Source organism: Ornithorhynchus anatinus, chromosome 1 (assembly GCF_004115215.2).
Source record: "Ornithorhynchus anatinus isolate Pmale09 chromosome 1, mOrnAna1.pri.v4, whole genome shotgun sequence".
NCBI classification, from domain to species: Eukaryota; Metazoa; Chordata; class Mammalia; order Monotremata; family Ornithorhynchidae; genus Ornithorhynchus; species Ornithorhynchus anatinus.
The window spans coordinates 149,292,353-149,317,326 of NC_041728.1; the positions used below are offsets into that span (position 1 = coordinate 149,292,353).

The 24,974-nt window shown below is 43.8% G+C and overlaps 1 protein-coding gene across 1 annotated transcript in view; it reads right to left on the reverse strand.

Annotated features, from left to right (window-relative positions):
* Positions 1 to 24,974, reverse strand: part of SGPP2 (sphingosine-1-phosphate phosphatase 2) — a 179,451-nt gene that overhangs the window by 107,555 nt on the left and 46,922 nt on the right. The window lies entirely within an intron of this gene.

Genomic DNA, 24,974 nt, shown 5'->3' on the forward strand with positions numbered 1-24,974 from the left:
GTCTCCTCGCAGCACTATCGACGTTAGCTTCACTGCCTCTGTTGTCTCCGGGTCTCCTCCTAGCTCTCTGGCTGCTCCTCCTCAGTCTCTTTTGCTCCTCTGATTTCCACCCTCTGTAGGAGTTCATCAAGGTTCAGTTTAGGGTCCTTTTCTCTTCCTCATCTACACCCACTCCCTTGGAGCATTCATAATAATAATGGTGGTACCGGTTAAGCGCTCACTATGCATCAAGCTCTGTATTAAGGGTCGGGGTAGATAGAAGATAATCAAGTCCACCACGGGACTCACAGTCTAAATAGGAGGAAGGACAGGCATTGAAGCCTTATTTTGCAGGTGAGGGAACTAAGGAACTGTGAAGTTAGGTGACTTTTTTAAGGTATTTAAGCGCTTACTATGTGCCAGCCACTGTTCTAAGTGCTGGCATAGATACAAGGTAATCAAGTTGGACACAGTCCATGTCTCACATGGGGCTCCCAGTCCCTATCCCTCCCCTCCCCCAGTGCTGTGCTAATTTGCTCATTTGTATATATTTTATTACCCTATTTATTTGTTAATGAGATGTACATCCCCTTGATTCTATTTATTGCTATTGTTTTTATCCGTCTGTCTCCCCCGATTAGACTGTGAGCCCGTCAATGGGCAGGGACTGTCTCTATCTGCTGCCGAATTGTACATTCCAGGCGCTTAGAACAGTGCTCTGCACATAGTAAGTCCTCAATAAATACTATTGAATCTTAATCCTCATTTTGCAGATAAGGTAACTGAGGCAGAGGGAAGTTAAGGGACTCATTCAAGGTCACACAGCAGACGTGTGGCTGTTATAGCGTGTCAGATTTGTCAGACGTGTGGCTGTGGGTGAGCCAGGCTTAGAACTCAGGAGGAGATGGAGAAGGAGAAGCAGCATGGCCTAATGGGTAGAGCATGGGCTTGGGAATGAGAAGAATCCCAGCTCCACCATTTGTCTACTGTGTGACCTTGGGCAAGTCACAACTTGTGTGTGCTTCAATTACCTCTCTGTCCTTTAGACTGTAAGCTTGTTGTGGGCAGGGAATGTGTCTATTATATTGTTATATTGTACTCTCTCAAGCACTTGGTACAGTGATCTGCCCACAGTAAATGCTCAATAAATATGACTGCCTGACTGACAACAATGGGGGCTAAGAGAATGAATCCTATGTGGGACATGGGATGTGCCCAACCTGATTAACTTGCATCTACCCCAGTGCTTAGTACAGTGACTGTACATAGTAAAAAAAACAAACACATGAAACATAAAAATAAAAAACAGGTCCTTTGACTTCCAGGCCCCTGCTTTTTCTATTAGGCTACATTTCTTCTCATTAGCTCCCACTGCTTCATCTACCATGTCTGTGCAGATGACCCCCAAATCTACTTCCCCAGATCTCTCTCTCCTTCTCTGCAATCTCACATTTCATCCTACCCCTATGACATCTTTATTTGGATGCCTTGCCGACATTCAAACTCAAAACGTCCAAAATAGAACTCTTCATTTTCCCAACCAATCCTGCCCTCCATGACTTTCCCATCACCGTAATAATAATAATAATAATGTTGGTATTTGTTAATAATAATGTTGGTATTTGCTAAGCGCTTACTATGTGCCGAGCACTGTTCTAAGCGCTGGGGTAGACACAGGGGAATCAGGATGTCCCACGTGGGGCTCACAGTTTTCATCCCCATTTTACAGATGAGGGAACTGAGGCCCAGAGAAGTGAAGTGACTTGCCCACAGTCACACAGCTGACAAGTGGCAGAGCTGGGATTCGAACTCATGAGCCCTGACTCCAAAGCCCGTGCTCTTTCCACTGAGCCACGCTGTTTCTCCACTTGTTAAGCACTTACTATGTGCAGAGCACTGTTCTAAGCACTGGGATAAACACAGGGGAATCAGGTTGTCCCACGTGGGGCTCACAGTCTTAATCCCCATTTTACAGATGAGGGAACTGAGGCACAGAGAAGTTAAGTGACTTGCCCACAGTCACACAGCTGCCAAGTGGCAGAGCTGGGATTCGAACTCATGAGCCCTGACTCCAAAGCCCGTGCTTTTTCCACTGCACCACGCTGCTTCACCGTAGATAACGGTGCACCGTAGATAACACTACCATGGTCCCTGTCTCACAAGCCTACGAACCTTGACACAGTTCATTCCGTCTGCATATTTACTGTCACCTAGTCCTGTTGAACCTATCTTCTAAAATCTGCCCTTTCCTCGCCATTCAAACTGCTACAGTGCTGATCCGGGCATGTATCACAGCCTGCCTTGACTACTGCATCAGCCTCCTCCCTGATCTCCCTGCCTCCTGTCTCTCCTTACTCCAGTCCATACTTCACTCTGCTGCCAGAATCATTTTCCTGAAGATAAAACAAAATTCAGTCCACATCTCTCCACTTGTCAAGAACCTCCAAAGGTTGCCCATCCACCTTCACATCAAACGGAAACTCCTTACCATCAGATTTAAAACATTCAATCAACGCTCCCCCGTCTACTTTATCTCGCTGATTTCCTGCTACAACCCAGCCCACACACTTCGCTCCTATAATGCCAACTTCCTCACTGTACTGGGTCTCGTTTATCTCACCTCTAATCCTCGTATCTACATCCTCCCTCTTGCCTGGGACTTCCTTCCCTTCCAATACAACAGACTGCTACTCTCCTCATTTTCAAAGTCTTATTAAAATCACACCTCCTCCAAGAGGCCTTCCCTGACAAAGCTCTCATCTCTCTATTCTCTCTCCCTTCCAAGTCGCCTATGCACTGGGTTCTACACCAGTTCAACAGTTGATATTCGCCCCACAGCACTTATGTTCGAATCTGTAATTTATTTTCATAATAATTATAATAATAATAATGTTGGTATTTGTTTAAGCGCTTACTATATGCAGAGCACTGTTCTAAGCGCTGGGGTAGATGTCTGTCTCCTCCTTCAAACTGACAATCCTTGTGGGCACAAAATGTGTCTATCAACTCTGGCGCTTTCCCAATCACTTATTCATTCAATAGTATTTATTGAGGGCTTACTATGTGCAGAGCACTGTACTAAGCGCTTGGGATGAACAAGTCGGCAACAGATTACAGTGCTCTATTAAAAATCAGTACTCAGTATATACCATTGACTGATTTTCAATTCTGTGGCTTTCCTCTCAACTCTAAGTTATTTCTGTGCCTGTCTCCCCTGTTAGATTGTATTATTTAGGGCAGGGAGCTTGTCTACTAACTCTACTGTACTCTCCAAAGTGCTTAGCCTAGCGTCCCACAGATAGTACGTGCTCAATAAATACTATCAACTAAGCACGCCATATTAAAGCGTCCCTTTGGGCCCTATGACGTCGTGAAAACTTCATTTAGCAAGGACAGCTAAAACATATCAAAATTATTACTTAGATTTCAACATGATTGCTGTTCCCTAAATTGGGATTTCAGTCTACTCTTATCAGATGGGGAAAAACGTTTAGGGAATATTGACTTTCAATCTATACGAAAAATAAATGATGATTACTCAGGAAACTCAAGCGGATTGACAGCGTCCCTTCAAGGGGCAAAGAGAATCAATAAAAATGTGCAAAGGTTTCCTCTTTCATCTTCAAGTCCTGGTGGAATTACAATTTAGGCCACCTAATTGATGTCTGCTCAGTACTTAAGGTGATTAAAATTTCAGAATGGCTAGACTCAAGGTCATTAAATTGGAAGGACAAGAGTACTCTATATAACAGGGGAAATTGCTGAGAATTGCACTCTAATCACTTCTCATTTGCTTAGTTAGCATTTGTCATGATTCTTCCTCTGGGTCCAAATATCACTGAAGCCTCAGTGCCTAAAACAAGACTTAGTTTTTAGCTTATTTTTTTCCTAATACAACCTTTTCTCCCCCATTTGGAAACCTTATCCCTCCACTTTCCCAATAGCTGCCATCTTAATTTTTGCCTTCCCATTAGCTGGATGTCATACCTTATCAGAAAAAGCAGAATTGTTGCACTCTACATTATGTCTCCTTTTTTTTCCCAAAAATGTTCTGAGGCAGTGATCAATAGCAGCAGCAATGCCAAACCCTGATCTATTAAATATGTCTGGCATTATTATGGGGAAGACATTTTCTATTTGTAAAATGACCCTCTTTACATATTTCTTTGAGGCCAAATGTGTAAAGGTTTCTTAGGAAACGAGACTGAGACTGTCTCAAAGATGCTGGATTTTTGCCATTATCAGGGAGCCTAGAAATATTGTCTCTCTTCCATGAAGATATCTTCTACAGAATTTAACTAAAACTTCAAGAATAACAAAAAAATCCAGAAATGTTTTAGGTTTTCTTTTTTTTTAAGAAGTTGCGGGAGAAGCCAGCTGTCCTTCAAGTTCATGAAATGTCTTAAGAACTTAACTATTCTTTAAAACATTTTGGATTCGCTAAAACCTAAAACACATTGTAGCAAACATTCTTGCATTTATTGTTAAACCCTTGTGTACTGCAAGGGAATTTTAGTTCAGATGTTTTTGATTCATTTATATCAACTTATCAAAATGACATTTTGGAAGAGCTATATGATGTCAAGAGGCAGCCCTGTGAACATTTGTCTGTTAAGTTAGAGCCAAGAAACCTTTTTTTGCCAGTGGAAAACAAAATTCAAAACACCAAGTGAGAGCTCAGTTTGGGAATATCCTCTCTTTCTCCCTCCACAAGAGTATTCCTTCATTCAATCGTACTTATTAAGTGCTTACTGTTTGCAGAGCGCTGCACTAAGCGCTTGGGAAAGAACAATACAACAATAAACAGTGACAATTCCTGCCCGCAATGAGCTTGCAGTCTAGAAATAGATAAAAGTATGGCAAGAGGGGGGGGCAGGAAAGTCATTTATATAAAGGGGTTCTTTTTCTGGACATTTATTCCTTAGTTTTAATCAAAAGGGCTCAAAAACAAATCCTAAACTTTACAAATGGAATGCAATAGTCAGCCAGTCAATGGAACTGAGAGATTATTGTATGCAGAGCACCTTACTGAGCACTTGGGAGAGTACTACAGTGTTGGTAGACACGATCCCTGCCCTCAAGAATCTTAAAATCTAGTGGGGGAGACAGATATTAAAATACATTACAGATAGGGGAAGCAGCAGATGACAAGTAATTTCTTTGTGGGAAGGTATTGTGTCTTATTTTTATTGTACTCTCTCAAATGCCTACCACACACTCCAAAAATGGCATTGATTCATTAAAAACAAGATAATGTCCACTAATATTCCCAAGTGCTCACCAAGTTTTATAATGAAACTTTATTTTATCCACTCCTATATGGAGTGTACCTGATTTATTTGCTTTTATATTCATATCCCAAACACAGCCGAGGATAGGTTCTATTGAGACTCTACCTTATTTTTCTCTTAAACATTTGTGCCCCCTCAGTGCAATATTTGCTATATTACCAGCTACAAAAATCACTCTGGGAAAAATGTACTATCTTTAAACATTTCCACATCCAACAGGGACCTTGTTCATTCCACTCAGTGATAGTTATCACCTTTGACAGTCCTCCTCCCTCCAAAATCTGCTCTACTTCCTTAACCTTTCACTTTGTGATGGGCCAGGGTAGGAGTAGATTGGATGAAAGTACTACTATTCATTCATTCAATCGTATTTATTGAGCGATTACTGTGTGCAGAGCACTGTACTAAGCACTTGGAAAGTACAATTCGGCAACAGATAGAGATAATCTCTACCCAACAACGGGCTCATAGTCTAGAAGAGAGAGACGGACAACAAAACAAGACAAGTAGACAGGCAACAATAACATCAAAATAGATAAACAGAATTATAGATATATACACATCATTAATGAAAGAAATAGATAATAAATATGTACAAATATACACAAGTGCTGTGGGGCAGGGAAGTGGGTAGAGCAGAGGGAGGGAGTGGGGCGACGGGGAGGGGAAGAGGAGCAGAGGAAAAGGGGGACTCAGTCTGGGAAGGCCTCCTGGAGGAGGTGAGTTCTCAGTAGGGCTTTGAAGGTGGGAAGAGAGCGAGTTTGGCGGCTGTGAGGAGGGAGGGCGTTCCAGGTCAGAGGTAGGACGTGGGCCAGGGATCGACGGCGGGACAGGCGAGAACGAGGCCCAGTGAGGAGGTAAGTGGTGGCAGAGAAGTGGAATGTGCGGGCTAGGATGGAGAAGGAGAGAAGGGAGGTGAGGAAGGAGGGGGCAAGGTGATGGAGAGCTTTGAAGCCAAGAGTGAGGAGTTTTTGCTTTATGCGAAGGTTGATAAGCATCCATTGGAGATTTTTGAGGAGGGGGGTGACATGTCCAGAGTGTTTCTGCAGAAAGGTAAGCTGGGCAGCAGAGTGAAGTACAGACTGAAGTGGGGAGAGACAGGAGGAAGGGAGATCTGAGCGGAGGCTGATGCAATAATCCAGTCGGGATATTGTGAGAGCTTGTACCGGCAAGATAGCGGTTTTGATGAAAAGGAAAGGGTGGATCTGGGCTATTTTGTGAAGGGGAGACCGGCAGGTTTCGGTGATGGATTGGATGTGTGGGGTGAACGAGAGAGCGGAGACAAGAATGACACCAAGGTTGCGGACCTGTGAAACGGGAAGGATGGTAGTGCCGTCCACAGTGACGGGGAAGTCAGGAAGAGGACAGGGTTTGGGAGGGAAGATAAGGAGCTCAGTCTTGGACATGTTGTGTTTTAGGTGGTGGGAGGACACCCAGGTGGAGATGTCTTGAAGGCAGGAGGAGATACAAGCCTGGAGGGAGGGAGAGAGAACAGGGGAGATGCAGATTTGGGTGTCATCTGCGTAGAGATGATAGTTGAAGCCATAGGAGTGTATGAGTTGACCAAGGGAGTGAGTATAGATGGAGAACAGATGGGGAACAAGAACTGACCACTTTTATTATTATTATTAATAATAGTATTTGTTAAGCGCTTACTATGTGCCAAGCACTGTTCTAAATGCTGAGTACACACAAGGTAATCACGTTGTCCCACTTGGGGCTCACAGACTAAATTTTACAGATGAGGAAACTGAGGCACAGAGTTTGACTACCTATTCAATGCACTATTTTGAGCAATTTTCCTACATTCATTCAATCATATTTACTGAGCACCTACTGTTTGCAGTGCACTATACTAAGTGTTTGGAAAGTACAATTCGGCAACAAAGAGACAATCCCTACCCAACAATGTGCTCACAGTCTAGACGTGGGGAGACAGACAACAAAACAAGACAAGTAGATGGGCATCAATAGCTTCAATCTAAATAAATAGAATTGTAGATATAGTCACATCATGAATAAAATAAATAGAATGATAAATATGGAAATATATACACACGTGATGCGGGGCGGGGAGGAGTGTAGAGCAGAGGGAGGGAGTCGGGTTGATGGAGAGGGGAGGAGGAGCAGAGGAAAAGGAGGGCTCAGTCTGGGAAGGACTCCTGGAGGAGGTGAGCTTTCAAGAGGGCTTTGAAGGGGGAAGTGTGCTAATTTGGCGGATATGAGGAGGGAGGGCACTCCAGGCCAGAGGTAAGACGTGGGACAGCGGGACAGGCGAGGACAAGACCCATTGAGGAGCAGTTGCAAAGTCCAGCAGAAGAACAAGGCCTATTGCCTACCCACAAGCACTGATCCTCTAATGTTACAGCCAGGGGTCTCATTTGTGTGATTGTGGGGGTCAGGAGGAGAGGGATCTGTATCTTGTAGATCATACTAGTGGGGTGCAGAGCGCTCTTTTTTTAAAGTACAGGCCTCTTCTCCTCATGTTTCCCTTCCCCTCAAGTCTGAATCTGCCTCCCCTACTAGATCTTTTTTTTTCCACACTGACTGGCTAGTTCCTCATTTGGGATTCATTCTTTTTAATTAGGCTAACTCTTCTCTGGACTCGTAATAGCCTCAGGACCATAATTTCCATGATCTCAACGGATTACATTCTCACATTCAGTCTACAAATGTCAAACTGAAGAAATGGAGGATGAACAGAACAGGAAGAAGCAGGTACTTAGCCTAGAAAACAACAAAACACTCTCTCCTTAGGCAGTATCAGGCATCTGTAATCAAATCCTTTGGAGAAAGTTTCCATTCACGTAAGGTAGAGTCAGAGGCAGTACTAGACACTTAGAAGACCTAGGCACTGCCTTTGAGAGGTCAGAAAAGAGTTCTTTCTGAATGTTCACTTTTCTCTTAGTCGTTTTGTACTGATTTAGTCCTTTACTGACTTGTATGAGAAAAGAGCAAAAACAGGTAAAACAGAATCCCAAATTTGGTTTGGGGAAAAATAGCCAAGCTAACCATCTCTTCAAGAGACACCAAGTCTCTGCCAACCAGGCATTGCCGGACTATTCTAAGCTGCCCATACTCATTCATTCATTCAATCGTATTTATTAAGCACTTACCATGTGCAAAGAACTGTACTAAGTACTTGGGAGAGTACAATACAATAAAAAAACAGACCCATTCTCTACCCACAACAAGTTTACAGGACACGGTCCCTGTCCCACATGGGGCTTACAGTGTCAATCCCCATTTTACAAATGAGGATGCTGAGATCCAGAGAAATGACTTGCCTCTGATCCCCCAGCAGACGAGCTTCAACTGGGCTTGAGCTCTACCTCCTAGGCCACGGGGGGTAGAGAAGACGGGGTGCGGGGGGAGGGGGAGCCTGGGCATTTCCCTCCGCGTACTCCCCATTTTTCATTTGGAATACACCCCCATGAGTCCATCAGTGGAAATGAAAGAAACCTGCTCTTAGTTTTTGACCTGGCTTTTACCAGATTGGTTCAGAGGCAATAACTCATTTAGTCGGAAACCACATGAACAAAAATTGAGGAAGTGAAGCACTTACAGGGCAGTAGTATAGTCTTCAAGGCTAGTGGATGATATACCATGGAAAAACTCAGAAGCTGGGAGTTCCTATTCAGTTTTGCCACTTGAAGACTGTGCGAATTCAAGCAAGCAAGTCAGTTAAACTCAGCACACTTCAGTTTCCTCATCCACCAAGTGGGATTTAAAAAAAAAAAACTATATACTTAAGTAATGCAAAATAAAAATTATCCATTTCTTTACAAATAACACCATTTAATATTTCAAGAAAAGGACCAATAGGAATAGAAGATTTCTTTTGATGCTGTAAGAAACCCGAAAGCTGGATTTGCAGACTTGATGAAAAGCAGATGGCAAATAACCTGAGACCATGTATTATGCTAAAGAATAGGGAAAGAAAAAAAGGAATTAAAAGCCAGGCTTAGATACAGTTTGTGCTAGGATTTAGGGACAGGAGAAGGGGTTACTTTTATCCCTAAAATGAAGATGCTTATGCTTAGGATAAAGTTTACCTTGTTCACAAGGCTGGATAGCTGAGTTTCAATTCCTGGAATTTCAGGGCGTTAACTGCACCAGAAAGAACACTCTAGCTCCTTGAAGTCATTAATAATGGGAGCGTACAGATTAGAATAATTACTCCAGCTTAATTTACTTCATTTGTGGGAGCCAAAGCATGTAAAAATGGTAACATCTTTGAGGTAGTTGAAAATATTTTCACCCACCACAATGCAAAGTGAAAGAGCAACAACAAAAAAGGATAAAATACCCTACCTTCTATATTAAATTCTGAGGTGCAACTCCTTAAAATATCTCATAGAAAGAACTAATAATCCCAATAACTCCTAAATTTTCAGAGTTTTGGAAAATGAGTGAGAACTGTTTCCCACTAATAAAGGAATCAGAGGGTAAAGAATGGAGACCCACTACCTTTAAAAAATACAGCCTCCAAACAGCGAGTGCTTAGGTCTTACAAAAATGGTATATTTTGTAAATACAAATAAATTATTCACAAAGGCTCTCATCTTTTCACAAAAAGCATACATAATGCAAAAGAATAAATCTTTGGTGGAGAGACAAAGTGAAGCGCTTCTTTCTCCCAGCTGTAAATTATGTGTCGGTTTCTCCCGTTAGATTATAAACTTTTTGTGAGAAGAGATTATGCCTCGTACATCTCTCGTTCTCTCCCAAATACTATGTACAACTCTGCGCACACAGTACGTCTTTAGTACTGTGGAAGTACTGGAGCTGGAGAAGCAGCGTAGCTCAGTGGAAAGAGCGCGGGCTTTGGAGTCAGGGCTCATGAGTTCGAATCCCAGCTCTGCCACTTGTCGGCTGTGTGACTGTGGGCAAGTCACTTAACTTCTCCGTGCCTCAGTTCCCTCATCTGTAAAATGGGGATTAAGACTGTGAGCCCCACGTGGGACAACCTGATTCCCCTATGTCTACCCCAGCGCTTAGAACAGTGCTCGGCACATAGTAAGCGCTTAACAAATACCAACATTATTATTATTATTATTATTAGTACATAATACTGATTGATGTGTGCGTACACTTGTATATGTATGTATGTGTGTATGATTACATCCTCTAGAATTTAAGCTCATTGTGGGCAGGGAATGTGTCTGTTTATTGTTGTACTGTATTCTCCCAAGTGTACTGTATTCTCTGCACACAGTAAGTGCTCAATAAATACGATCGAACGAATTCATGAGAGAGAGCGCTGTGCTTCACGTTTAAAGGTTATGTTACAGAGACTAATATTCCATCGACGTGGGTGAATGTCAAGTCAGATAATCTCTCCTCTTCTGGTCCCTTGTCCCTACATTTGGAGTGATGTGGCATCCCCAAATAGGGCTGGCCAGATACCAGAGGTGCTCATGAAAAGGACAGCTGTCCCTCCCTCCACAGGAAGGCTTCCTATGGTTCTAGGGGATTGTGCCCTATTTAAATCCTTCTTCTGCTTTGGTCCGTTTATGCCTGCAGATGAACTTGGAGTTATCAATCAATATTTATTGAGCACTTACCATGTGCAGAACACCATTCTAAGCACGTGGGAGGGTACAATGCATCGTGAAAGCATGAGATTGATGGTGAGCATACAGTGGGTAGAGTATGCTGAGGCCACGGAATCAATCAACCAAATCTTTCAACGAGAAGCCGCAGGGCCTAGTGGAAAGAGCACAGGCCTGGGAGACGGATGATCTCAGTTCTAATCCTGTCGTGACCTTGGGCAACCCACTTGTCTTCTCTGTTCCTCAGTTATCTCATCTGTAAATTGGGGTTAAGACTATGAGCCCCAAGTGGTTGGTTCATGGACTGTGGCCAACCCAATTATCATGTATCTACCCCTGTGTTTAGTACAATGCCTGATATAGAGTAAGTGCTTAACAAATACCATTTTAAAAAAACAGTAGTCTTTATTGACATGTACTGTATGCACAGCACTGTACTAAACACTTGAAAAAGTACAATATAACAGACTTGGTAGATATGTTCCCTGTCCACACAGAGCACACAGTTTAGAAGGTGAGACAGATATTAATATGAATTTTGGACATGTTCCTCTAAGCTCGCTGTGGGCAGGGATTGTGTCTGTTTATTGTTGTATTCTACTCTCCAAGCACTTAGTACAGTGTTCTGACACAGGAAGAGCTCAGTAAATATGACTGACAGACTAAGGACTGTGGGGCCGAGGGAGAGACGATTAAAGGAAACGTGTCCAAGGGCAAGGGAATAGGATCATTTTGATGCCTCCTCAGCAGGGCCTTCAACTCTCGCCATTCCAGTGGCCACCATGATAGTATGTTACTCAGGCTGGCTATAATAACAGTTGAGGAGATGGAAGGTCTTACCACTTCTTGAAAGAACATTTTGGGGAGAAGAAAGAAAATGAACAAAAGAAATAGAAGATTCTGTCTACACAGTAGCACACAAATTGCTATTTGTGATTAAGCGTCAAATAAATATTGCCTGTGTTGGTTATCAACTCTTTGGTGATTGTATTTCCCATATTGGTACACAGAACAGTAGTTAGAAAAGAAGAAACGAAACCCAGAACAATGAGAGGCGACACTAAACATTTTAAAAACATTAATGTTGCTTTCTGAGGTTCCTCTTCATTCCTCCTAGGGATATGGCAACAAATCAACTAAGTTAACCACAATCCTTTAGAGATTTTTTTTTTCAACAGCAGGAACATAAATGGCCATTTTTGAAAAAAATGAATTTAAATGCTTTAACAACGACCGCTGAACTAAAGTCTTTCTTCCATGAGCCATTGGATTCTTTATGGCTTATGGTTTACTGACAGTCCCAAAAGGGATGACTTCGTGTTGTCATCTCATCACACACAATTTGGTCATGAAAGCACTGTTATTTCCATGCCCTCCTGAATAGTTCTGCTTTGCATTATGAAATTCTTTTCATTCTACTCAAGCTGTGGGACCCAGTACCTCAATATAACTTCTTTCCCCTTTCACCTTAAAAATAAAAGATGAACAACCCCCTAGATCCTCATTCCTGGCTATCCCCAAAACCCAATCCTAATCGACAATCTTTTCAAAAGGAAGTCTGTCCTGTGTTCACTGGCTTATCTGGTTTTTTCATGAGAATTCTGTAGCGTTTTTGCATAGAGAGGAGATTACCATTTATGTCAAATTCCCTATTACAGAAACATAATACAGTCATTCCCTTGGGAGTAAATTCCTTCCACTCATATATCTAGTTCCCTAAAGTCCCTAATCAGAACTCAGAACACGGGATTTACCCTTTGTAGTAACTCTGATGCAATTAGTGCCCTGTATTTTAGGTGATAACTGTGTGTGGTTTTACATCCTAAGTGCTGCTAAAACATCATCCCACTTTAAGCCTTTGAGGTAGGGAGGAGTAGGCAGGACAGAGAAAGGTTTACTTTTCCTAATCCCCACCCTATCAAGAAATCAATCAATCAGTGGCATTTATTGAGTCCTCACTGTGTGCAGATCACTGTGACTAAGTGTTTGGGAGCGTACAACAGAGTAGCAGGACATGTTTTCTGCCCACAGAGAGTTTACAGTGTTGAAGCCTGATCCTCTTTCAAATAGAACAAATAGTCTCCTTTATTCTCTGACCTATTTTATTCATACTCCTGGAATTCCAAAGAGCTGCTTACTTCTTCAAGGACTTTACAATTTGCTACACTCGCCTAAAAGAAACATTTTCTTTACTTAGCATATCAGACACAGCAATGAAGCAGCATGGCTTAGTGGCAAGAGCATGGGCCTGGGAGTCACAGGACCTGGGTTCTTATCCTGGCTCTGCCACTTGTCTATGTGACCATACTCAGGTCGCTTAACTTCTCTGTACCTCGCCCGTAAATTTGGGATTAAGGTTGTGAGCCCCACGTGGGACATGGATTGTGTCCAACCTGATGGGTTGTATCTACCCCAGAGCTTAATACAGGTTTCGTACAGTGCCTGGCACAAAGTAAGCCCTTAATGAGTACAAAAAAAAATAGATTTACTTAAGGGAATTGAACTGGGTACCACCTGGTGTGCTATAAAGTAGCACAAAGGTTACTAAGATCTTGGATCAATACATTCTAACTCAAGCCTTTCCTTGCTGATGAAATATAATCCCTTCATAATGAACAGCATAACTGCTCTCTTCAAGGTTCTAGTTGTCATGTGAGAAGTCGATAAACATCATCGATTGCAGTTTGATTATAATTACACTTATTGTCGCAGCACTTCTGATATATACTTAGATAAATTGTGATAAACACAGCTATATTTTTTCAGAGCCATATTAATCAATCAATAGTACTTACTGCTCGCTTACTGTGTGAAGAGCACGGTTCTAAGCACTTGGAAGAGTTCAATATTCAAAAAGTTGGTAGACCATTCCCTTAGCACAGTGGGCTTACAAGTCGAGCAAGGAGACGCATATTAATATAAATGAATATAAATTATAAATTTAAAATAATATCAATATACATAAATACATGTTCTGTGGGGCTGAGGGTGAATAAAGATGTAAATCCAAGAGCAAGGGTGACAGAGAAGGAAGTGGCAGAAGAGGAAATGGGGGCTTAGTTGGGGAAGACCTCTCGAAGGAGATTTGCCTTCAATAAGGCAATGAAGGTGGGCAAAGCGATCGACTGTAGGATCCGAAGGCGGACAGCAATCCAGGCCAGAACGAGGATGTGGGTGAGAGGTCAGTGGTGAGATAGATGAGATTGAGGAACAGTGAGTAAATTGTCATTTGAGGAGCTAAGTGTGCAGGTTGAGTTGTAGTAGGAAATCAGGGAGCTAAGGTAGGAGGGGGTAAAGTGATTGAGTGTTTTAAAGCCGACGATAAGGAGTTTTTGGATACAGAGGTGGATGGGCAACCACTGGAGGTTCTTGAGAAGTGGGGAAACATGGACTGAGTATTTTGTAGAAAAACTATCCATGGACTGGACTGGGGAGAGATAGGAGGCTGGGAGTTCAGCAGAGAGGCTGATGCAGTAATCAAGGCAAGATAGGAGAATTGCTTGGGTTAAAGTGGTAACAGTTTGGATGGAGCAGAAAGGACAGATTTTAGCAATGTTGAATTGACAGGATTTAGTGACTGACTGAATACGTGGGTTGCGTGAGATAGATGAGTTGAGAAAAACACCAAGGTTACAGGCTTGTGGGGCAGGGAGGATGATACTGTCTACAGTGACAGGAAAGTCAGGGGAAAGGACAGGGCTTGGGTGAGACGATAAAGAATTCTGTTTTGGACATATTAAGTTTGAGGTGTTGGCAGAACATCCAAGTAAAGATAGCCTGAAGACAGGACGAAATGTGAGACTGCTGAGAAGCAGAGAGAGAGATCAGGGCTGGAGATGTAGATTTGAGAATTATCAGCAAGAAATGGTAGGTGAAGCTATAGGAGTGGATAAGTTCTCTGAGGGAGGGGGTGTAGATGGAGAATAGAAGGGGACCCAGAACAGAACCTTGAGGGACTCCCTCAGGTAGGGGTGGAAGGTAGAGGAGAAGTCTGTGAAAGAAACTAACAATGAGCGGCCGGTGAGATTTGTGGAGAACTAGGAGAGGGCAGTGTCAACGAAGCCAAGGTTAGATGATTCCGGGAGAAGGGGGTGATCGACAGTGTCCAAGGCAACTGAGAGGTCAAGGAGGATTAGGATGGAGTAGAGGCCACTGGATTTGGCAAGAAGGAGATCATTTGTGATTTGAGAGGTCAGTTTCTGTGGAGTGAAGAGGGTGGAAGCCAGATTGGAGAGGGTTAGTTAGTGAAATGTATTTACTGAGCACTGTACTAAGAGCTTGGGAGAGGACAATATAACAATAAACAGACATTCTCTTCCCACCACGAGCTTATAGAGTGGAAGACAGACATTTATATAAATAAATGAATTAGGGATCTGGACATAAGCGCTTTGCGGCTGGGAGGGGGATGAATAAAGGGAGCAAGTCAGCGTGACGCAGAAGAACACGGTGGTCCAGGATGGAAGAAGGGAGGGGGCAGGGGCTCTGATAAGGTGCGATGGATGGGGTTAGAGGCGCTGGAGGGGGATGGATTTTGAGAGATCTTCTCTTGAGATACTGCTGGGAAAAATGGGAGCAGAAGCAGGGACTGGAGAGGAGCAGGGGAGATTTTATGGAGATTATCCTTGATGCTTTCAATTTTCTCAATAACGTACACGGCCAGGTCATTAGGGGAATGATATGGGAGAGGCGGGGAGGACAGGGGGTTTGAGGAGGGAATTAAATGTCTGGAACAACTGAAGAGGGAAAAGGACATGGGAGTCAATAAGGATGGAGAAATAATGTTGCCAGGCAGAGAAGAAGGCAGAGGTAAAGCAGGTAAGGATGAAGTGAAATGGATGAGGTCGGCCTGAGATCTGGATTTCTTCTAGCAGCACTCTGCAGCTCATACACAGGAGGGAAGGAAGCGGATTGTGGAGGAGGTGATCCAGGGCTGTGGGTTGGTGGTATGTGATCGACGAAGGGAAATGGGAGTTGAGTTCAGTGGAGAGGGTGGTGTTGAGGGTACCGATTTTGTTGTCAAGGGAAGGTCGTTTGGATATGAAGACTACATGGGGCATGAATACTTGAGAAAATTGGATGAGGTCAAAAGATTGGAGGCCACTGTGGGAGAATGGGACAGATTTGAAGGGAGGGGGTGTGTGGGAGAGAAGGCAGGTGAGGAGGTTGTGATCAAATAGAAGGATTTCAGAGTTGGGTGAGGGTAGAGATTGACTAGGGATGATGAGATCAAGTTTGTGCAAACATAGAGGCACCTACTTAGGATATATTATTCAATGTCATTTACTGAACATTAGGCACTAGGCACTTGACAGGGGGCACAAAAGTTGACAAGATCTCTACCCTCAAGGAACATCACATTAGTTCTGTTCCAGAATCTGCAAATTCATGTGGCTAAGTAGAGAGAGGATAAAGTACTTGCATATTTCCTGGACCATCTTGTAGTCGCATAAATTTACGCTGGAGAAAACTATTGGATTTCTCTACTCCCTAGATAATAAGAGGAACTCCAGCAAAGCCGAATCAGGGACCTAGTCCAATGAACCAAGCCAGAGACAAGGAGTCAGAAGGCCCGGAGCATTTACTTCTGGCTCTGCTAGCAGAGCAGTCGGCAAACTTTAGGCATAAGCTCAAGAGCAGAAGGATCCAATAACCAACTCCACCTCAGTTTTCCTTCTTTTTTGACCTTTTCTCTCAATCCAACTGTAAATTCCCAAGGGACAGGGATTGGGTCTTTTATTTCTATTGTACTCTCCCAATACAGTACAGTGTACAGTACTGTACACTGCTCTGCGCACAGGTAGGAGCTCAATAAATTCGACGGATGCATATCCCTCACCCTCCCCGGTGACTTGACTCTACGTCAAAGTGCTGTGGAAATGAATGAGGGAATACGTGGCCGATTTTTTGGACTATCTCAAGAGACAAGTCCTAAAGAAAAGGAACACAGTTTTTCTGAAAACCTATACTACGCAACCCCTGGTTTGCAGAGCAGAAGTAATGAATTTGTAACACTGCTCCTCCCACTTCCCCACCCCTCACAAATAGAAAGGTTACTCTCCTTTTGCCAGAATTTTGGATACAGGTCACTATCTGCCAGACCACAAACTCATCAGTCTTTGCACAGGACTATTAGCTGCAGAACTCTTTTTTTATTTATTTTATAAATGGTATTTGTTAAACACTTACTATGTGCCAGGCAATATGGTAAGTAGTATGGTAGATGCAAGTTAACGAGGTTCAACACAGTTCCCTTCCCCCAAAGGGCTCATGGTCTTAATCCCCGAGTAACTGAGGCACAGAGAAGTTAATTCACTTGCCCAAGGTCACCCAGCAGACAAGTGGCAGAGTCAGGATTAGAACCCAGGTCTTCCCAGGCATTCCTCCAGGGCTGATGGGAGGCCAGGCCAATTCACCTGAAGCACAACCCAAATGGCACCTCTAGGTGACAAGAGGCTGAAGTGGCTTCTCTGGCTGCCAGAGGAGAGTGTCTGTCAAGTGCTCCACGGTTAGCAGAGTTGTCCAGGATTTAAGGCTTTTCCTAAGTGACTGGCACAGTTAGCCTAGAGTCCAGCACCAGTGGTGGGTATCTATCACAGACGAATGCACGGTTTCAAGGGAAGAAAGTGAGTTAATCACTGGCTAAGGGAAATCCTGAAAGGCAACAAGGAAAAACAAGGAAGAAAAAGCACACGACAGAAAAGGAGAAAAAAACAGCAGACCTGGGAGTCAAAGTCATGGGTTCTAATCTCAGCTCTGCCACTTGTCTGTTATTTGACCTTGGGCAAATCACTTCACTTCTCTGGGCCTCAGTTCCCTCATCTGTAAAATGGGAATAGAGACTGTGAGCGCCACGTGGGACAGGGACTGTGTCCAACCTGATTTGCTTGTATCCACTCCACCCGAGGGCTTAGTAAGCATAGCACATAGAAAGTGCTTAATAAATACTACAATTATTATTCTTATTATTAATGGTACCCATTGGAACTTAAAAGTGGTAACCCTGACATAGTAAGTGCTTAACTACTACTATTATTTTTATTATTATTGGCACCCATTGGAACTTGAAGGTGGTAAGCTTAAAAAAAAAAAAGAGGGTGGAGTTTTTTTCTTTCTTTTTTAAAAAAAAAGATGGACTGCATCACTGCTGGCAATTGTGCAGAATGAAAATAGCTTCAAGAGTGGTTCGGAGAAATTCACGGACAAGGGGTCCCAAATGAGCTTTAGAGGAAAAGCTGGTGACATCAGCTAGCTCACCTAATTGTGTCAGGATGAGGGTGGCCCTTGAGGGCCCTTGTGAATTCTGGACAAGGAGAGGCATGGGATGTTGCACATTACATCTGGCAATCTAACACAATGACATGGTAGCAGACAATTGGCAGAACTCTGATTTTATGTGATCCTAGAGCATTTCTCTGGGGGGGGCCCCCCCTGAACCCTCAATTTGTTCCAGAGCCTCCGCGTCTCCCTCCCAGATCAGGGTGAAGGCTGAGGCCTCTTCTGAGCTGGCACTAAGAGGCAGGAGCCGTGTTAGAGAGAGGTTTGGAGCTTAGACAAACTTCCTTGGAGAATTCATTTGTTCCCACAGTTTCAATTACCATCTCTAAGGGGATGATTCCAAAATCTACCTCTCCAGTCCTGACCTCGCTCCTCTGCACACTCGCAATTCCTCCTGTCTTCAGGATATCTTTATTCAGGTGTCCCGCCGACACCTCAAACTCAACCCAAAGAGAACTCCTCATCAACCTACCCAAACCCTGACCTCTCCCCTACAGCGTGGCTCAGTGGAAAGAGCACGGGCTTGGGAGTCAGAGGTCATGAGTTCGAATCCCGGGCTCTGCCACTTGTCAGCAGTGTGACTGTGGGCAAGTCACTTAATTTCTCTGTGCCTCAGTTACCTCATCTGTAAAATGGGGATTGACATTGACATCACAGCCTCATGTGGGACAACCTGATTCCCCTGTATCTACCCCAGCGCTTAGAGCAGTGCTCGGCACATAGTAAACGCTTAACCAATACCAACATTATTACAATACCAACATTATTATTATTATCACTGTAGTCGACACTATCATCCTCCATCTCACAAGCTCAGAAACCTCGGCATTAACCTCAACTCACTCAGCTTATTCGATTGGCCTATTCAATGTCGGTTCTACCTTCACAGCATCTGTAGAATCTGCCTTTTCCTATCCAGGCAAACTGCTACCATGATGATAAAATAAAAATAATAAATTGTGGTATTCGTTAAGTGCTTACTATGTGCAAAACACTGTCCTAAGCGCTGGGAGATACAAAGTGATCAGGTTGTCCCACGTGGGACTCACAGTTTTAATCCCCATTTGACAGATGAGGTAACCGAGGCACAGAGAAGTTGTGACTTGCCCAAGGTCACACAGCTGACTAGCGGTGCAGCTGGGATTAGAACCCGTGACCTCTGACTTCCAAGCCCGCGCTCTTTCCACTGAGCCACGCTGCTTCTCCAACCAAGCACTTATCCTACCCCATCTTGACTACCGCACCAACCCCCCGTTGACCTCTCTGTCTCCTGTTTTTCCCAACTCCAGTCCTTACTTTGCTGCTCACATCATTTTTCTAAAAAAAAGTTCAGTGCACGTCTCCCCACCCTTCAAGGGCCTCCAATAGTTGCCCCTCCATCTCTGCATCAAACAGAAACCCCTTATCATCAGCTTTAAGGCGCTAAAAACAACTTTCCATCTGCTATAATAGTAATAATATTGGTATTTGTTAAGCGCTTACTATGTGTAGAGCACTGTTCTAAGCGCTGGGGAGATACAGGGTAATCAGGTCATCCCACGTGAGGCTCACAGTTAATCCCCATTTTGCAGATGAGGTAACTGAGGCCCAGAGAAGTGAAGTGACTTGTCCACAGTCACACAGCTGACAAGTGGCAGAGCCGGGAGTCCAACCCATGACCTCTGACTCTGAAGCCCGGGCTCTTTCCACTGAGCCACGCTATCTTACCGATCTCCTACTACTACCAGACCATACTACCACCAGACCATACTCTTCGCTCCTTTAAGACCAACCTACTCACGGTACCTCGATCTCATCTGCCTCACTGCCGTTCCCTTGCCTCCATCCTCCCTCTGGCCCGGAACTCCCTTCTCTTTCAGATCTGACAGTCCACCATTCTCCCTGCCTTTGAAGTCCTATTAAAATCATCTCACCTCCAAGTGGTTTTCCCTGATAGCCTTCATTTTCCCTTCCTGTCCTCCCTCTATGTTGCCTAGGCACTTGGGTCTGTTCCACTCATTCCAGTCCCACAGCATCTACGTACTACACTTTGCCTATCAACCTTCGCAGGAAACAAAAACTCCTCACTCTAGGCTTCGAGGCTCTCCATCCCCTTGCCCCTTCCTACCTCTCCTCCCTTCTCTCTTTCTACCGCCCACCCCGCACGCTCCGCACCTCTGCCGCCCACCTCCTCACCGTCCCCCGTTCTCGCCCATCTCGCCGTCGACCCCTGGGCCACGTCCTCCCACGGTCCTGGAACGCCCTCTCTCCTCACCTCCACCAAACTAACTCTCTACGCCAAACTAACTCTCTACGCCTCTTCAAAGCCCTACCGAGAGCTCACCTCCTCCAGGAGGCCTTCCCAGACTGAGCCCCCTTTTCCCTCTGCTCCCCCTCCCCTCCCCATTCTCCCCTCTCCCGCCCTCTGCTCTTCTCCCTCCCCTCCCCTCAGCACTGCACATATTTGTATATATTATTTATTACTCTATTTATTTTGTTAGTGATGTGTATATCTCTATGATTCTATTTATCTTGATGATCTTGTTTTGTTTTGTTGTGTTTTGCTTTGCTGTCTGTCTCCCCCGTTGAGAGAGTGAGCCCGGTATTGGGCAGGGATTGTCTCTATCTATTGCTGAATTATATATTCCAAGCGCTTAGTACAGTGCTCTGCACCTAGTAAGTGCTTAATAAATACTACTACTAATAATATTGGTATTTGTTAAGCGCTTACTAGGTGCAGAGCACTATTCTAAGCACTGGGGGAGATACAAGGTCATCAGGTTGTCCCACGTGAGGCTCACGGGCTTCATCCCCATTTTCAGAGGAGGGAACTGAGGCACAGAGAAGTGAAGTGACTCGCCCACAGTCAGTCACACAGCTGACAAGTGGCAGAGCCGGGATTTGAACCCATGCCCTCTGACTCCCAAGCCCGGGCTCTTGCCACTGAGCCACGCTGCTTCTCTGATACAATTGAATGAATGAATACACACCTGTGATTTATTTAAATGTCTCTGTCCCCCTCTAGTCTGTAAGCTCCTTGTAAGAAGATATCATCAATACTTACTTTTTTCTACTGTACTTTCCCAAGTGCTTAGTACAGTGCCTGGATTGACTGGCTGAACATGAAAACAACAGGCAGAAAACAACTCGATACTGTTTCCGAACCAGTCAGGAGATGAACCAGCAACCTGCCTGGCCTCGGTCGGATGACCGTCCACCCTAACCAGAACACATGTGGATAGAGCACAGGCCTGGGAGTAAGAAGGTCATGGGTTCTAATCCTGGCTCCACTGCTTGTCTGCTGTGTGGACTTGGACAAGTCACTTCACTTGTCTGTGCCTCAGTTACCTCATCTGTAAAATGGGGATTGAGACTGTGAACCAAACGTGGGACAGGGACTGTGTCCAATCTAATTTGCTTGTATCCATCCCAGCACTTAGTAGAGTCCCCGGCAAGTCATAAGCGCTTAACAACCACCACAATTATCATTATTATGACTACTTACTTTGGCTCGGATATTATGAAGAAATCAAGGAAAATTAATCTGAGGACACAAACCTGTTTGGACACAGATCACCATAGAGTTGGAAGGAAATGTTTGTTTCCACTCACCCAGCAATGCACATAGAGAGTACTAATAATAATAACAATGTTGGTATTTGTTAAGCGCTTACTATGTGCCAGCACTGTTCTAAGCGCTGGGGTAGATACAAGGTAATAATAATAATGTTGGTATTTGTTAAGCACTTACTATGTGCAGACCACTGTTCTAAGTGCTGGGGTAGATACAGGATAATCAGGTTGTCCCACATGAGGCTCAGAGTCTTAATCCCCATTTTAAAGATGAGGGAACTGAGGCACAGAGAAGTTAAGTGACTTGCCCACAGTCACACAGCTGACAAGTGGTGGAGCCGGGATTTGAACCCATGACCCCTGACTCCCAAGCCCGTGCTCTTTCCACTGAGCCAACCTATAGAGACTCTCAGTACAGTGCTCTGCACTCAATAAATACGACTGACTAATTAAAAATACCACAATGACTATTATCATCACTATGAGTGAAAAGAAACATTGTTCTGATTCAGTCATTGCATTTATTCTAATGTTTTTAAATGAATAGGAGGAAGGAGGAAAAAAAAAAAAGAAAAAGCCCAAGAGACAACAGAAGGAAATGGGAGGAGGCATGACACAAAAAGGGAGAAATCACAGGACAACAGGAAACACACCCGAGAAGACGATACAAGCCAAAGGAGGATAGGAGGGCAAGTAAAAATCAATCTATTGTATTAATTGAGCACTTGATGCGTGCAGACCACTGCACTAAATACTTAGAAGAGTACAATACAACAGGAGTTGGTAGACACATTCCCTGCCCATGACTGAAAAAAGGAGTCATCGAAAACTCTAAGGAAAGAAAGAATGGGGAAATGGGACATCAGAAGTGCAGGAAATACGGTTGGGGAGAAGGAAACATTTGGTGATAGTACAGAATGCATGGTTTGGTAAGAAAAAAAAACACACAAGTACTGCACTGGGGCAAATTCAATGGGTAAGAGTACAGTGGGAGTGGGAATTTAGTGGGGCCTTTTGTTTTCTCTAGGCAGAATTTGCTTAATGTGAATATTATGATGATAATATTATAATAACAATAATATATGGTCTGCAATTGTTAATATTTGAAAAGTAAACACTTCTGTCAACTGTTTCAATATATTTCCCCCTTCGATTAAAGCTCACTGAGGGAAGGGATTTGGTCTAATTCGATCTGTATCAAAAACAATGAATGGCATTTATTGAGTGCCTACTGTACAAAAGCTACTTCCAAGTGTGACTTTGGGCAAGTCACTTCACTTCTCTGTGCCTCAGTTACCTCATCTGTAAAATGGGCACTAAGACTGTGAGCCCCTCGTGGGCCAGTCTCATTACCTTCTATCTACCCCAGTGCTTAGAACAGTGATTGGCGCATAATAAGCGCTAAACAAATACAGTCATTATTATTATTACTGATAGACATGCTCTATTCCCAAAAGGAGCTTTTAAGTGCCTGCACTGTGCAGAGTGTTTCAAGTGTCACCCAAGAGACACTTGAAACACTCTGCACAATGCAGGCACTTAAAAGTATTTTTGATCATGAAGGTGAAGATGCTGGCCAAGAACCTGGGTGAGAGGTGGAAGAGGGTGGGGGTTATGGAGAACGAGAGTCTGTTGAAGTTGGGGGGTGGAAAGATAGTTTGCTGAAATGCTCTTATCCTGATTTTTCACAACAGATTTGAATGTGAGTAATTCTCCATCTTTATTTGATACCCTCCAAGGTTCCAGGGACTGGGCTTAGTGAAAATCGGCCAGCCATGCTCTGAGGAGATTCCAGGTGAGGCAGTATCCAATTCACGTTCCGTCGGCCAGATTCCCATTCGAGATCACCCTTAATCCAACCCAGAAAGGTGAGATCACCACATTTTAAAACATCTTCAAAACGGGTATTTGACAACCTTCCCTCAAAAACTGAGGCCGCCTGGAAATCACGTTACATTTCTTATTCCGTTATTCTTATTCTCAATTCCTCACATTCTGTTAATGACCACCCTTCCTATATTGAAGATTATTAAATCATCCTTCAGCCTCTGTCCTCCAAAATAAATCATCCTAGTTCCTTGCCTTTTTCTTCATTCCTTCATTTTCTAACCCTCGAGTAATTTCTGTGGCTTATTTATGATCCGTCTCCTTGTCTGGCATCTATTGTGGCATTCAGAATTGGAACCTAGGACACAGGATGGGAAGATGAGAAAGGAAACTAAGGGTGTCAAAACCAGTGATGACTTCAACTGTCACCTCTACACAGATGATTCCCAAATCTACCTCTCCAGCCATTGTCCTCTCTCCTTCTCTGCCTTCTTGCAATCCTTCCTGGCTTCAGGCCCAAAACAGAACTCTTCATCTTTCCTCCCAAACCCTGTCTTCCCCATCACTGTAGACAACACTACTATCCTGTCTCACAGTCCATAAACTTAGCATTTACGTCATCAGTCCTGTCAGTTCTACCTCCGCAACATAACTAAAATCTGCCCTTTCCTGTCCATTCAAAGTACTATCCCACTGATCCAAGCATTTAACATAGTTTGCCTTGACTACTATATTAGCCTCCCCACTCCAGTTTTTACTTCGCAGCCTGAATCATTTTCCTAAAGAACCGCTAAATCCACATCTCCCCACTCTTAAGAACCTCCAGCGGTTGCACATCTACACCTTCATCACACACAAACTACTTATCATCAGCTTTAAAATACTCACTTAACTCTCCCAACTCCTCCCTCACCTGGCTGATTTCCTACTACCACCAGCCCACGCACTTCACTCGTCTAACGCCAACCTGTTCTCAGGATCTCGATCTAATTTATCTCGCTGCCAAACCCTTGCCCTCATCCTCCTTCTGGTCTGAAATTCTTTCCCCGATCCTCTTTTTATATATCACAGACCACCATTTTCCCCACCTTCAAAGCTTTATTAAAATCAAATCTTTTCCAAGATGTCTCCCTCAACTAAGCACTCATTTTCCCAACCGTTGATCCTTTCTGCATCGCCTATGACCTCGGATCTATGGTCTTTAAGCACTTGATAGTCACCCCGCCCTCAGCCCCACAGCACTTACATTCACATCTATATTTTCATGTTTGTTTCCCTGTCTAGATGGTAAGTTCCTTGTGGGCAGGGAAAAAGTCTACCAACTCCTTTTTATTGTACACTCTCAATTCAATTTAATCGTATTTATTGAGCACTTACTGTGTGCAGAGCACTGTACTAAGCATTTGGCAAGTACAATTTGGCAACAGATAGAAACAATCCCTACCCTACAACAGGCGCACAGTCTGGAAGCGGGGAGACAGACAACAAAACA